This window comes from Sapajus apella, unplaced genomic scaffold (genome assembly GCF_009761245.1).
Source record: "Sapajus apella isolate SASKATOON/1434 unplaced genomic scaffold, GSC_monkey_1.0 scaffold68, whole genome shotgun sequence".
Classification (NCBI taxonomy): domain Eukaryota; kingdom Metazoa; phylum Chordata; class Mammalia; order Primates; family Cebidae; genus Sapajus; species Sapajus apella.
In genome coordinates, this window is record NW_022437008.1 from 4988147 (window position 1) to 5004688 (window position 16542).

Below are 16542 nucleotides of genomic sequence, written 5' to 3' on the forward strand. Positions count from 1 at the left end.
TTTTTTTTTTTTGAGACGGAGTTTCACTCATGTTACCCAGGCTGGAGTGCAATGGTGCGATCTCGGCTCACCGCAACCTCCGCCTACTGGGTTCAGGCAATTCTCCTGCCTCAGCCTCCTGAGTAGCTGGGATTACAGGCACGCACCACCATGCCCAGCTAATTTTTTGTAGTTTTAGTAGAGACGGGGTTTCACCATGTTGACCAGGACGGTCTCGATCTCTTGACCTCGCGATCCACCCGCCTCGGCCTCCCAAAGTGCTGGGATTACAGGCGTGAGCCACCGCGCCCGGCCCATTTTTCTCTTTCTTTCCGAAATTACTTTTAATTGGATATTATTATTTCTGATTTCATCTGGTAGTTCTGTCATTTTTTATCACCTTTTCTTTTATACTCTATGCTTTTTCCCTACAACTGTCTGATTTCTGCAACTCTAATTCTCATATCTGCTACTAAGTTTTGTAAAAAATAGCTGTCTTGAGGCTGGGAGCAGTGGCTCACGCCTGTAATCCCAGCACTCTGGGAGGCTGACACGGGCGGATCACGAGGTCAGGAGATCGAGATCAGCCTGACCAACATGGTGAAACCCCATCTCTACTAAAAGTACAAAAATTAGCTGGGTGTGGTGGTGCATGCCTGTAGTCCCAGCCACTTGGGAGGCTGAGGCAGGAGAATCGCTTGAACCCAGGGCGCGGAGGTTACAGTGAGCCAAGATTGTGCTGCTGCACTCCAGCCTGGTGACAGAGCAAGATTCCAGCTCAGAAAAAAAAGAAAGAAAAAGAAAATGGCTGTCTTATTCTTCCTTTTCTTTTCTTTTTTTCTGAGATGGAGTATTACTTGTATTACTTATTTTTTATTTTTCAAGAGCAGCTTTTGTAGTACTGTTATTGGTTAACTTGATATAATATCTTCCTCTTTTTTTTTTTTTTTTTTTTTTTTGAGACCAAGTCTTCTTCTGTCACCCAGGCTGGAGTGCAGTGGCACCATATCAGCTCACTACAACCTCTTCCTCCTGAGTTAAAGTGATTCTCCTGCCTCAGCCTCCCGAGTAGCTGGGACTGCAGGTATGTGCCACCATGCCCAGCTAATTTTGGAATTTTTATATTTTTAGTAGAAACAGGGTTTCACCGTGTTGGCCAGGCTGGTCTTGAACTCCTGACCTCAAGTGGTCCACCTGCCTTGGCCTCTCAAAATGCTGAGATTACAGATATGAGCCATTACGCCCAGCCACACACTATTTTCTTGTCATTTATAGCATTGTTTTGCAACAGACTTGTTGGAATCACACATTTGAAACTATCCTATTATTATTGTTGTTTGAGACGCATTTTGCTCTGTAGCCCAGGCTGGAGTGCAGTGGTGCACTCATAGATCACTGCAGCCTCAACCTCCTGGGCTCAGGTGATTCTCCCACTTCAGCCTCTCCAGTAGCTGGGACCACAGGTATGTGCCACCACACCCAGCAAATTTTTTTTTGTAGATACGGGGTTTCACCGTCTCCAGGCTGGTGTCAAACTCCTAGGCTCAAGCAGCCTGACTGCCTCAGCCTCCTAAAGTGCTGAGATTACAGGTGTGAGCCACTGTGCCCAGCCTTACTATGTTATTATTAAATAATGTTACATGCAGTGTCTTTACAGAGAGAATTAAGTTTTTCAGAGACTGACTTTGCTCATTTCCTGATTTATTCATTTTAATTCAAAGAGTAACAGCTTTAGAAAGGCAGGAGGATCACTTAACTCCAGGAATTCAAGACCAGCCTGGGCATCAAAGTAAGACCCCATCTATTAAAAAAAAAAAAAAAATGAGCTAGGCCTCGACTTACGCCTATAATTCCAGCATTTTGGGAGGTCAAGGGAGGAAGATCACCTAAGGTAAGGAGTTGGAGACCAGCCTGGCCAACATGGTGAAACCTTATCTGTACTAAAAATAGAAAAATTAACCGGGCGTGGTGTTGGACACCTGTAATCCCAGCTACTTGGGATGCTGAGGTGGGAGGATCGCTTGAACCCGGGAGGCAGAGGTTGCAGTCAGCCAGGATTATGCCATTGCACTCCAGCCTGGGTGACAAAGCGAGACTCCATCTCAATAAAAGAAAGTTGCCAGGCGCGATAGCTCATACCTGCAATCCCAGCACTTTGGGAGGACCAGGCGAGTGGATCACCTAAGGTCAAAAGTTCAAGACCAGCCTGACCAACATGGAGAAACCTCTACTAAAAATACAGAATTACCAGGTGTGTCGGTGCATGCCTGTAATCCCAGCTACTCTGGAGGCTGAGGCAGGAGAATCGCTTGAACCTGAGAGGCGGAGATTGCAGTGAGCCAAGATCTCAGCATTGCACTGCAGCCTGGGCAACAAAAGCGAAAGTCCGTCTCAAAAAAAAAAATTAGCAACGCCTGGGTGGTGTGTACCTATAGTCTCAGCTACTGGGAAAGCTGAGTTGGGAGGATCTCTTGGGGCCAGGAGTTGAAGGCTGCAGTGAGCTCTGATTGCACCACTGTACTCCATCCTGTTCAATAGAGTGAGACTGTCTCAATCAATCAATCAATAAAGGTACTTATCAAAAGTAAGAACACAGGCAGGCAGATCACCTGAGGTCAGGGAGTTCGAGACCATCCTGGCCAGCATGCTGAAACCCCGTGTCTACTAAAAGTACGAAAATAAGCCGGGCATTGTGGTGTGCCCTTGTAATCTCAGCTGCTTGGGAGGCTGGGATAGGAGAATCCCTTGAACCTGAGAGGCAGAGGTTGCAGTGAGCCAAGATCGCGCCGCTGCACTCCAGCTTGGACAACAAGAGCAAGACTCCATCTCAAAAAAAAAAGTAAGCAGACATATCTGCTGCCTGCATGAGGTTTACATTCTAGTCTGGGAGAGAAAATGATTTTAAAGTTAAGGGGGAAAATGAGGCAATTTTATATTGTGATAAATACTATGAAATAAATAAATAGGTGGTATAAGAGTAACTTGAGGGATACTTCCGGTAGCATTGATAGGGTAGGTGTCTGAGATAACTCTCAAGCTTAGCTGGTGAGGACCAGCAGTGTGGAAGGGTAATCCAAGCAGAGGCACAGTTACACTTAAGACCTTGAAAAATCAGAGAGCGCCTGGTGTGTTCCAGAAATAGAAAGCAGCCCTGTGCGACTGAAACTTAACAAGTGAGTGGGAAATTAGTTTAGATTTAGGATGCAGAGATTGGCATTTTCCATATCCTATGAGGAAATGATAGTGCTGAGATTACAGACGTGAGCCACTGCACCCAACCCCAAACCAAGTTTTTACAGCAGCAAGAATAGATGTCCTGGTACAGTCAGTGTCTAAAGATTTAACAAACAATATCTCTTCTTCTAATTTGCAGTCATAAGTGAAATAACAAACATGTGCTATTGTCAGGCTTTACTACCAGTAACTAGTTTTATTGATCTGAATAGGAAACTTACTTTATTAATCAGCCACTCTTTGCTATTACCTCATCTCATTAATGCGTCTTTGAATTGAATTATTGCTCAATAGGAGTGATTGTAGTGACAATGTGATACCTCACTATTGAAGTTATGGTCTCTAAGTGGGTCCTGCTACAGTTTCAGCAACTATACAAGCACTGCGAGTTTTTTTTTTTTTTTTTTTTTTTTTTTTTTTGAGATGGAGTTTCGCTCTTGTTACCCAGGCTGGAGTGCAATGGCGCGATCTCGGCTCACCGCAACCTCCGCCTCCTGGGTTCAGGCAATTCTCCTGCCTCAGCCTCCTGAGTAGCTGGGATTACAGGCACACACCACCATGCCCAGCTAATTTTCTGTATTTTTAGTAGAGACAGGGTTTCACCATGCTGACCAGGATGGTCTCGATCTCTTGACCTCGTGATCCACCCGCCTCGGCCTCCCAAAGTGCTGGGATTACAGGCTTGAGCCACCGCGCCCGGCTGCACTGCGAGTTTTTACAATGATTTCTGCAATTTTATAAGGCTATAATTTCACCGTAATTATTTTTTATTTTTTGAGACCAAGTGTCACTCTGTTATCCAGGTTGAAGTGCAGTGTTGCAGTCTCCACTCACTGTAACCGCCACCTCTTGGATTCAAGTGATTCTCCTGCCTAAGCCTCCTGAGTAGCTGGAATTACAGGTGCGCACACCACATTCGGCTAGTTTTGTGTTTTTAGTAGAGACAGGGTTTCACCATGTTTCCCAGGCTGGTCTCGAGCTCCTGGGCTCAAGTGGTCCACCCACCTTGGCCTCCTAAAGTGTTGGGATTACAGGTGTAAGCCACTTCACCCAGCCACTTGTCTTTTTTTTTTTTTTTTTTTTTTTTGTGGTGGGGAGTCTGCCTCTGTTGCCAGGCTGGCGTGCAGTGGCGTGATCTGGGCTCACTGCAACCTCCACTTCCCAGATTCAAGCAGTTCTGATGCTTCAGCCTCCTGAGTAGCTGAGACTACAGGCACGCACCACCATGCCCAGCTAATTTTTGTATTTTGGTAGAGACAGGGTTTCACCATGTTGGCCAGGATGGTCTTGATCTCTTGACCTCACGATCCACCCGCCTTGGCCTCCCAAAGTGCTGGGATTACAGGCGTGAGCCACTGGGCCCAGCATTGTTCTTAAATAAGGAATAACAGTGTTATAGTTCAAAATTCTGTTTTAAACTTTTAAAATATTCTGTTTCTCTATTTTATCAGGATGTTTCTTCGTTGATGATCCACACATCTTTGATGGTTTCATAGCCCTGTCTTTAAAAAAACAAAAAACAAACAAAACTATTATTTATAAGAAAGAAGCTGTTTTGAATTAATTGGGGTTTTCAATAAAACCGTAGGCTAGGCTGGGTGCAGTGGCTCACACCTGCAATCCTAGCACTTTGGGAGGCTGAGGCCAGTGGATTGTCTGAGCTCAGGAGTTCTAGACCAGCCTGGGCAATGGGGTGAAACCCTGTCTCTACTAAAATACATGAAATTAGCTGGGCGGGGCAGCGTTCGCCTGTAGTCCCAGCTACTCGGGAGGCTGAGGCAGGAGATTGCTAGAACCAGGGAGGTGGAGGTTGCAGTGAGCTGATATCATGCCACTGCACTCTAGCCTGAGCTACAGAGTGAGACGCCATCAATCAATGAAACAAACAAACAACCCGTAAGCTAGATATTCATTCAGAAGTATTGAACAACATTTTTCTTTTTCAACACTTAACACGATTAATGTTAAATTGAATTACTTTCATAATATAAACTATTTTACATAATTCCCAAAGCACTGAGGATTCATCATAAATACCACAAGGCAGCCAACACAGACCACGTCTCATATAACTTTGGGATACCGCATTCAATCCAGAAAAAGTCTTCTGATTATAGCCATCAATTTGCCATCATTTTGTAGGATTGATCTTGCATAGTTTTTCAGATTTTTTTTTTTTTGAGACGGAGGCTCACTCTGACGCCCAGGCTGAAGTGCAGTGGTGCAATTTCAGCTCACTGCAACCTCCCCCTCCTGGGTTCAACTGATTCTCCTGCTTCAGCCTCCCATGTAGCTGAGATGACAGGCATGTGCCACCACTCTATTTTTTTTTTTTTGTATTTTTAGTTGAAACAGGGTTTTACCATGTTGGCCAGGCTGGTCTTGAACTCCCGACCTTCAGTGATCCGCCCTTTTTGCCCTCCTAAAGTGCTGGGATTACAGGCATGAGCCACCATGCACAGCCTGACCTTGCATAGACTTTTTTATCTTCCATGAAATGATTAATGCTGCCTATAAGACTTGAGAGAAATTAAATACCAAGGAGTAAAATTTTACAATTTTTTTTTTTTTTTTTTTTTTTTGAGACGGAGTTTCACTCATGCTACCCAGGCTGGAGTGCAATGGCACGATCTCGGCTCGCCGCAACCTCCGCCTCCTGGGTTCAGGCAATTCTTCTGCCTCAGCCTCCTGAGTAGCTGGGATTACAGGCACGCGCCACCATGCCCAGCTAATGTTTCGTATTTTTAGTAGAGACAGGGTTTCACCATGTTGACCAGGATGGTCTTGATCTCTTGACCTTGTGATCCACCCGCCTCGGCCTCCCAAAGTGCTGGGATTACAGGCTTGAGCCACCGCGCCCGGCCTAAATTTTACAATTTTTAAAATTACAGCTGTGAGCACGATGGCTCACAGCTGTAATTCCAGCACTTTGTGAGGGGGAGGATCACTTGAGGTCAGGAGTTCTAGACCGCCCTGGCCAACATGCTGAAACCTGTCTCTACTAAAAATACAAAAATTAGCTGAGTGTGGTGGTGCATGCCTATAATCCCAGCTACTTGGGAGGCTGAGGCAGAAGAATAGCTTGAACCTGGGAGGCAGAAGCTGCAGTGAGCCGAGATCACACCACTGCCCTCTAGCCTGGGTGACAGAGCAAGCCTCTGTCTCAAAAAAAATTTTTTTTGTGGAATAGAGCTGAGCTTTAGAAGGCCACAAACACATTGCAACAACTATAATTCACTTTACCTTCAATAATCGATGTTCACCCTCTTTGGGGCAATATCACTCCCATTAAGAATGATTGGCCAGGCGCAGTGGCTTATGCCTGTAATCCTAGCACTTTGGGAGGCCAAGGGGGGCAGATCGTCTGAGGTCAGGAGTTCCAGACCATCCTGGCCTACATGACAAAACCCCATCTCTACTAAAAATACAAAAATTAGCCAGGCATAATGGCGTGTGCCTGTAGTCCTAGCTACTCAGGAGGATGAGGCAGGAGAATCGCTTGAACCCTGGAGGTGGAGGTTGCAGTGAGCTGAGATCGCACCACTGTACTCCAGCCTGGGTGAGACAGTAAGACCTTGTCTCAAAAAAAAAAAAAAAAAAAAAAAAAAGAATGCTTCCATAAGGCTAAATAAATATGCAAGTTAGGTATGTGTGTTAGTATATATACAATACATTCTCTAGGTCTGCCCACTAAGTGGGCCTAGAAGCAATGACACACCAGTGGCAATGAGCATACCTATCACCCCAATCTTGGTGATTCTGTTTTTGTTTTGTTTTTAAATTAGAGATGGGGAGATCTCACTGTGTTGCCCAAGCTGGTCTCTGACTCCTGACTTCAAGGGATCCTGCTGCCTCAGCCTCCCAAAGTGTTGAGATTACAGGCGTGAGCCACCTTACCCAGCTGAAGATTTTGGTGCTTTGTAAATAATATTCTTCAATATAAAAAACCAACGACTCTTGAGTAGATGGTTTATTCTACATCTGTGTCAGGGAAAATACAAGATGAATCAAAACATTTTTTGGTGCCAGAAAGTTGGGAATTAGTCCCATACCCCAACCCCCTGATAAAGGCATATCATAAATAGAACACAGGAGCCAACCTAAAGGAACTCCCAAGGCCAACGTTCTTATTCTTTTTGGTATCATAACCACATACATGTCCAATTGCACGTATACTATGTTCTCTACAAAGGTGCAGTTTGTATCTGACTCATCTCTATCTCCAGCTCCTAGGAACATAGACGATACTCAGTTAAATGCTGGGTACCTCCTGGGTACTCAGGAGTACCAGTAATACTCAGGAGTAACTGCTGGGGAACAGACATATAAGTCCAAGGACCATGAGTAACATTTATTTTCATCTACCACAAACAGATACACAACTCATCTGACCCTTGGTTTTATTCATTCATTCACATGTTCATTCTTTAATTTGTGAAGTACTTGTAAATGTCAGTACACACTTGACAATGTAGTGGATGCTGGAAATTCAGCAGTATCCATTCAATTTCCTTACAAGATCCATGGAATGAAGTATGTACTATGGTCAAGGTCAGCACATGGTTCTAGGAAAAGCCAGAGGAGAAATAGCTCATTTCTGGAAAAGGTGATATCTAAGAGGAAAAAATGTTTTCAAATAGAAGTGAAGAAGACCGCTAAAATAAGCACTACTCCGGAGTGTGCTAATGAGCAGGGACATCTGAGAAGAATAGAGGTAAAGGTCACTGGGATTAATAAGGCCTTGAGGACCTGGGCACAGTGGCTCATGCCTGTCAACCCAGCACTTTGGGAGGCTGAGGTAGGTGAATCATTTCAGCCCAGGAGTTTGAGACCAGCCTGGGCCCCCTAGGGAGACCTGTCTCTATAAAATAAATTATTGGGGCATGGTGGCATGTGCCTGTGTTCTCAGCTACTCATAAGTTTGAGGTGGGAGGGTCACTTGGACCCAGGAGGTCAAGGCTGCAGTGAGCTGTGATCATGCAACTGCACTGCAGCTTGGGTGACAGAGGTGAGACCCTGCCTCAATAATAATAATAATAAATAAAGTATTGGTACTCTACAACAAGAGCATTGCATTGCCACCCATGTAGACAGTGAATTGACTCACAATCACAAATACTTGTATTGGGAACCTGTGTGAAGAAGGCAAGCCCTAGGAAGAGTGCCAGCGCATCATCTGGGAATGGAAATATTAGGAGTATTGGGGTATGAATAGTACTGTATAGAATTCCAATTCATTTGAAAATACATTGCACAGATTATCACAAACCAGCAAATAAGTTGTATGTAGTTTTCTTTGTTTGTTTTGGTTTGGGTTGGGTTTTTTGAGACAGAGTCTTTCTCTGCCACCCAGGCTGGAGTGCAGTGGCAGGATCTCGGCTCACTGCAACCTCCACATCCCCGGTTCAAGTGATTCTCGTGCCTCGGCTTCTGGAGTAGCTGGGACCACTGGCGTGGGCCACGATGCTCAGCTAATTATTGTATTTTCAGTAGACACAGAGTTTCGCTGGGTTGGCCAGGCTGGTCTCAAACTACTGGGTTCAAACAGTGCCCCACCTCAGTTCCCCAAAGTGCTAGGATTACCTAGTGAATGCTCAGACAAAAATTTCTTCCTAAAAGCTGCATGTGTCTGTGGTCTCTAAGACTAAAAATAAAACCCAAAAGAAAAACCCAACCCCCACCCCTGCCAAAAAAAACCCTCCACCAATCCATATTTTACATGAGGCCTGCTTGAGAAGGGGCGCCTCTCCAGCCAGGACCAGGTAAGGGAATCTGCACTTGGCTGGACCCAGAACGCACAGTGGCAGGGACCTGACAGCCACACTTGCTGACCCTGTAGAACCTCTACCACTGACACACAGATCAGGATGTATCACCCTGAGAGATGACACCACAAATCTGGCTGTCACAGATTGAGTCCATACTCTCTCATTGATTCCACACACATCCCATCAGTGACACCAGAGTCCCTCATTACCGACCCTACATACCCACAATCATTGATTCCATGCACCTCATCTCATCACTATTCCAAAGACCACCCATCACTAAGGTACAGACCCTCACCTCTCACCCTAGGGACCTCACAGATTCCTCATCCCTCATTCCAAGATCTGTAGAACCTTATCTCTTCCTCACACAGACCTATCAATAACAGGATACATTCCTGGGAGAGTGTGTTGACCATTTTACACATCGTGTGTGTGTGTGTGTGTGTGTGTGTGTGTGTGTGTGCGCGCGCGCGCGCTAATTAATGGACTTAGGTAAACCGTAGCATTTTGGTAGCCAACACGATTTCTCAGTGCCTTTTCTTTTTCTTTCCTTTTCTTGTACATCTTTAAAGACCTTACTCCAGTAAGTGTGGATTGCAATTTATTAATCCTTATCCTTTATTGATTCCTTGTCATGCGTATTTGTTATTAATCATAATTTACAATGCTTACAACCCAGAGACACCAGACTCACGTAAGAAGAATGGCTGTGGGTTTTATTATTTTTGTGTTGATGTTTCTGTAGATTATAAAAGTCATTCATTTGTATCAAGTCACCAAGTGTATATTTTGTTTTATTTAAAAAAATTGTAATTAAAAAAACTTTTTTCAGACAGGGTCTCACTCTGTCACCCAGGCTGGAGTGCAGTGGTATAATCATGGCCACTGCAGCCTCGACCTCCTGGGCTCGTGATCCTCCCAACTCAGCCTACTTAGTAGCTGAGACAATGGACATGCACCAACACGCCCACCTAATTAAACTAAAAAATTGTAGAGCTGGGGCTTCACTATGTTGCAGAGATTGGTCTTGAATTCCTGGACTCAACTGATCCTCTCACCTTGGCCTCCCAAAGTGTTGAGATTACAGGTGTAAGCCACTGCACCCAGCTGATAAAATCTTAAAAAGAGTAAAATACTTTGTGAAGTAATATAAAATTTCTACTGAGACGATGCATCAGAAATTAAGGTAGAGTAAAATGGTCCTAGGGCATCTGAAACAATGGAAAGTAAACCTTGGGCTGGGTGCAGTGGCTCACACCTGTAATCCCAGCATTTTGGGAGGCCAAGGTGGGGGACTCACTTGAGGTCAGATGTTTGAGACCAGCCTGGCCAACACCGTGAAATGCCATCTCTACTAAAAATACAAAAATTAGCCACGTGTGGTGGCGCATGCCTGTAATCCCAGCCACTAAGGTTGCTGAGGCACAAGAATCGCTTGAGCACGGGAGGCGGAGGTTGCAGTGAGCCAAGATCATGCCACTGCACTCCAGCCTAGGCAACAGAGGAAGACTCTGTCTCAAAAAAAAAGAAGAATTAAAATCTTGATTTCTTCATCAAGTGTAAAAATATGGGCTCTGGAGTAATAATACATAAAAAGACACATAGGCACTTTTTTTTTAAGTTTTATTAAGAAGTATTAACATACCACAGAAGCCACCCATTTAAAGTGTAAAATTCAGTGGTTTTCAGTATATTTGCACAGTTGTGCAAACATCAGGTTTACCCCAAAGTAAACCCCATATACCTCCATTTCCCCCCAACTCCCCTAACTTTGGGCCACCGCTAATCTGCTTTCTGTGTATTGGTCTATTCTGGACATTTTATTTAAATAGAAATACATAACATGTGGTCTTTTGTGACTGGCTTCTTTCACTTAGCCTAATAGTTTCAAGATTTATTTCATCTTGCATGTGCAGAGGGGGCACTGTACATGAGGATAAACCTGGGGGGGGTGTTTATTGATTGATTTTGAAATGTCGCTCCAAAATTGTAAAGGGGACATGATTGTTTTCAAATAGAGGAAAAACCATTCGGGCTAAAATCCTCCGTTTTCACCAGTTTGTAATGTGGGGTTTTATAGCAAAGAACGGCAAGGTTTTTATGCATATTTTCTGCAAATTCTCCCTGTGATTTCAGAACAGTCACGAAATGTGGAGGTATGGGCTTCTGGACTCTGGCTGGAGATTTGTGTCCAGGAGAACTCAGGTTCCAGGGTAGGCAGAGAAAAAAACTGCAAAAGTGCCAGTAGAACCCTTTGAAATCGAAAATTTAAAACGTTCCCTCCAAAAGGAGTCCCAGATAACCACACAAAAGAGGAGTTTGCTGAGCCGGTCAGTTGTGATTGTCCAATAACAAGATGCAGACAGACTGGGAAAGAAGGAAGTGTATTTCTGCAACCGCTTACATGGAGAAGTGCCAAGTAACTCGCCAGACCAACTCAAAATAGCAAGTTTTTTTCCTAGTGCTTATATATATCGCAAGCTCCATGCTACGTGTGGGATTGCACCTACAAGCAGAGTGTTTCATTCAATCAACATCTAATCTTTAACAAGGGTCCAGGGTCTGGAAAGATTTCTCTAGAGTCATGGAAAATTTCTGCATCTTAAGGCAGGTCGAGGTGAATGTGTAAGAATGCTATTATTATTTGATCATACCTTAGGGTCTGAGAAAACCCAGGCGGGGTCTTCAAGGGTTTGTTTTTGCATTCCATCCCTCATACTCAGGCACCAGTTTCTCCATTTCTTTAACGTTTAACTTATGCATTCATCAAAATTATAATAAAGGGTTAGTGGAAACTGTTCTGGTTGCTAATTGTAACCTGTGATGGCCTGCCACACTGAAATCAGAACTGAAGCCCACTAAAGAACACTGAAAATGCCTGTAAACACTGACTTTACTGACAAGTCAATTAAATTACAGAAAAGCAAGTTCATGCTGCCTCTCTGCTCTGTCCTCCGGAATTGCTAAAGACGTGCAAATTGCCCTAGGCTCAGTTTTGCAAAGACTGAGCCCCTAAGTGAAAGCATTTGTGTGATTTCCTGCATTAATGTTTCCTTTGTCCATTTCCACTTTATTTATTTATGTTTTTTTGAGACGGAGTTTCGCTTTTCTTGCCCGCTGGAGTGCAAAGGCGCAGTCTCGACTCACTGCAACCTCCGCTCCCGGGTTCAAATGATTCTCCTGTCTAAGCCTCCCAAGTAGCTGGGATTACACGCATGCGCCACCGTGCCCGGCTAATTTTTGTATTTTTAGTAGAGACGGGTTTCACCATGTTGGCTGGACAGGTCTCGAACTCCCGACCTCAAGTGATCCGCCTGCCTCGGCCTCCCAAAGTGCTGGAATTACAGGTGTAAGCCACCGCGAACAGCCCCATTTCCTTTATTTCGTTTCATTTTTTTGAAACATAGTTTCGCTCTTGCCTCCCAGGCTGGAGGGTAGTGGCTCCATCTCGGCTCACTGTAATCTCCGCTTCCCAGGTTAAAGCAATTCTCCTGCATCACCCTCCCGAGTAGCTAGGACTACAGACGCACGCCACCCCACGCCTGGCTACATTTTCTTTATTTTATTTTTTATAATTTACTAGCCTGTTTGTTGATAACAAGACTGGCGGTGCACAAGGTTGGGTCTCGGTGTTCACCGGGCGACGGCGGTCGTGGAGCAGGTCAGAGGGTCTCCAGCGCCTGGTGCAAATCTCCAAGTAAGTTGGGATACGGCACCAAGGGTGATTGTAAAGTTTTGGTTTGGCGTGGCGGGTAGGCGATCCAGCGCAGAAAGCGGAAGAAAACTTGTTTTTTTGTTTTTTTGAGGCGGAGTCTCGCTGTTGTCACCCAGGCTGGAGTGCAGTGGCGCGATCTCGATTCACTGCAACCTCCGCCTCCCGGGTTCAAGCGATTCTCCTGCCTCAGCCTCCGGAGTAGCCCTGGCTAATTTTTTGTAATTTTAGTAGAAACGGGGTTTCTTCGTGTTAGCCAGGATGGTCTCGATCTGCTGACCTCGTGACCCACTCGACTGGGTCTCCCAAAGTGATGGAATTGCAGACGTGAGCCACCGCCTGAATTGAAAACTTTTGCTGTGCTCGTAGGCCGGTCGACCGTAAGCGCTTCTTATTGGCTAATGTGGAGCGAAACTACACATCCATTGGCTACAAGATCCGTCTATTTGAGGCTGACTGAGAGCGTCCCTGCGTTCTGTGTTGCCAGAAAACGGAGTGTCCGCCTAGTAACAGCTCATAACGTTTCCCATTAGTCACCGTTTCCGGAAGCCCGCCCTCTCGTTTCCGGAAGCCCGCCCTCTCGTTTCCGGAAGCCCGGAGCGTGCTGTGTTTGCAGGTGGTGTCCAGTTTAACAGGGGGAACCTGATTCCGCAGGCTGGGGCTGTTCGGCCAAGCACCCGCCGAATATGGGACGCTGGAGGGTCAGCGATGTGGAGTCCTCGCCTTCAGCGTCCGCGGCTGGGAAATCGGCCATCCCCACGGCGAGAACTGGGACTCGGGCTCCGTCTGGGCCCTTTCCCGTCAGCCCACCAGACTCTTGGGCGCCTGCCTGCACTGGAGCTGAGGTAGTTTCCCGACCCCTGACCCGTAGTGTCTCGAGATTAAAGGTCTGCATTTAAGCAAGCATGAAAGAAATTTAAAAAAGAAAGAAAGAAAGAAAAAAAACGGGGCTTTTCAGCCCGCTTAGGTAAAACGACCTTTTAATTTTAGGCAGGTGTTTTGTTGTAGAACGCCTCGAGGGGAGGGAGTGACTGGCGGGTTGAGGTTTATTAAGTAAAATACGTTTCTGGCATATATTATGTTTATAGTAAAGTACCACAACCTTTAAAAAAAATCTCGCTTTTTGCCAGTTTTATTATTTAGTGGAATATCTCTGATAAGGACAGCCAGTTAACATGGCTTTTTGTTGTTGCTAATTACATCAGTTTTTAGTTTTGATGGTTGTCCTAACAGCAGCAACTTCTTAGGCTTTAAAAAATGACATTTCTTGTGGGAAATTTCTGTAAAAGGCACAGCGAGTTAGTTTGTAATTGTTTTAAAGGAAATAAGTTCCTGGTTTTGATATCTTAGTAGTAGCATTTTCCACAATGTCTTTAAAATCTTATTTTTTTGGCACGTATATAGAGTAAGTTTTGTGAAAGAAACAGCCAGTTGAGATTTTGGGATTTCCTTTATGAATTATAATCCTGGTTTTGATTTTTTATATATATAGTGGTAATGACAGTACCTTCCTAAATCCTTAAAAATGCTACTTGGTGGATCTCTTACTTCCATAGGATTTATTTCATAGGTGTGAATGAGACACCTCCTATAGGCTCCAGGTCCCTGTCTTCATGAGGTTTGAAGATTCGGTGCTTTATAAAACAGCCCCCACATTCTTCATGGGCCTTGTCCTTAATTCTCAGCACCCCTCTGCTTCTGAGATTGTACCTAAAATTAAGTTTTCATGGCTGTGTGAGAGCTCTGGAAATTCCCAGCAGTAGCCACTAATTTTTCCTGTTGATATTTCCCCATATCTTTATCCTGTCCCTCAGTCCATTACTCATATGGGTGTCCTTTTCCTGGATGTCTGGAAACTGAGACGGGCTCTAACCCTAACCCTGACCTCTCTGCTGAGCTACTGTTTTTTCCTCTCTTGTCTACAGTTGCATTGGTAACCCTCAGTTCTTTCATAAGCAACCGTGATGCCTTTGACTCCTCCCAACTCTGGGTTTGTTACCCCCAGTTCCATTAGCTAAGTTTAGGAGTCCATGAGAAGGTCCCATGTAAATTTTCACATTCCTCTAACCAAAATGTAGTGTTTCCTTCCATCTTGAATATAGGCTGTAGACCCCTCGGCTATGGGGCATTGTTAGCAGTGAGACCAAAGCAGTTGTTATGTCATCTGACAGCCTCTCCAAATAGCCTTCATGGTTGTCACTGCTTCCTGATGACAATTCCAAATAACAGTTCCCAGTGATGACTTGCTACTTGCTATTGTTCTTAATGTGTTAAGGTGGCTGTTGTAGGCACTATTACTGTGTAAGAAATTACACGAAAACTTGGCGACTCAATCATTTTATTACTTTCACGGATTCTCATGTTCATGGTCAGGATTTTGCACAGGGCACAAGGGCGACCCGCTGGTCTTTGTTGCATGATGTCTGGCTCCAGCACGGAAGACTCAACAGCTGGGGGCTGGAACCATTTGGAGGCTTGTTCCCTCACATCTGATACCTGGGTTGGGATGCTGGAAGAGCCTCAGCTGGGCCTGATTGCCTACATGTAGTGTTTTCATATGGCCCTGACTTCCTTACAGCCTGGCAGTGTCAGGGTAGTCAGAATTCTTAGGTGGCTCAGGGCTCCAGAGCAGATGCTGAGTGGTCTTTTATGAGATAGCAAAACAAATCCACCCAGGATCAGGGAAACAGGGCATCAATTCTGCCTCTCAAAGGGAGGAGTGGCAAGAAATGTTCAGCTGTTTTTTAAAACTACCACAGCGACATGCCTGTTAATATATCAGAAAAATTAAAATATCCTGCTAGCTGCATTTCTAAGTAATTGGTCTCCTTTGAAATTCTATGCGTTGTATTTTTTGCCGTTTGTGGCATTATTCTGAGGAGGGGTCAAAGACTCTTCCATATGTTACAAGAGTCCTGCGCCAAACAGGCTTACCACCTTGCTGTTCCCCCAGTATTTGAAATGTACAGTTTTTGCTCTGGTTTAATGGTTAGGGCAAGACTTCTCATTTGTTTTAGACCTAACAGCAGTTTAAAAATTGACCTGTAACTTTGGTTTTTTGTTTGTTTGTTTGTTTTGTTTGTTTCTGGCCTAATTTCCTTCTGTTTATGCTGATATTTTTCTCACCTCAATAGGAATCGGGAGGGAGCTTCTTTTCCTGTTCTTCTGTTTTGGATGCATTTGAAGGTAAGTTTCCTTGGAACCGTATTTTGGACTCATTTTGTAGGCTTTGCCAAATGACCTTTTTACTCTCGTGTATATTGCATTTTCTTTGGATAGTCTCATAGATTCTCAAAGGTATTTCCTTATTTTACTGTTCATGAGTTTAGAAGTATATTTACTTTGCTGAGTTTTCAATTACTTCTTTCTCTTCTGTCATATGTCATTTACAGGACAAATACCTACCAGAGAGGATAACTTAAGGGATGTAGAAGGTGAATTTCTTTGTGCTTATCGAGTGTGGTTGATTTTTAATCAGTGAGCATTCAGCATATGCCTGGGACTCTGGCTTTATTTATCAGTTTTCTCATGCTGAACCTTTCAGTGAACGTCTGTGTATTTGATTCATCATGAGAAAGATGGTGACACCGAGGGTGGCGGATTTCCAGGTTTACACCTGTTGCCCCAGGATTAGTGCCTGGCCCTCCTCTGGTCCCTGCTGCTCTAACTTTGCCCTGTTAATTGAAGAAATGCAGCTATAAACACTTCTGGGTGTTGCTGGTATTTACTGTCCTCACAGTTTAGAGAGAAGCCCTGTCACATTTTCAGCCTCTTCCTCTGCTTTCTGTCATTTCTAAACCACGTCACCTGACCTGGTGTAATCTTCATTGTGTGTGAGTTTGCGCA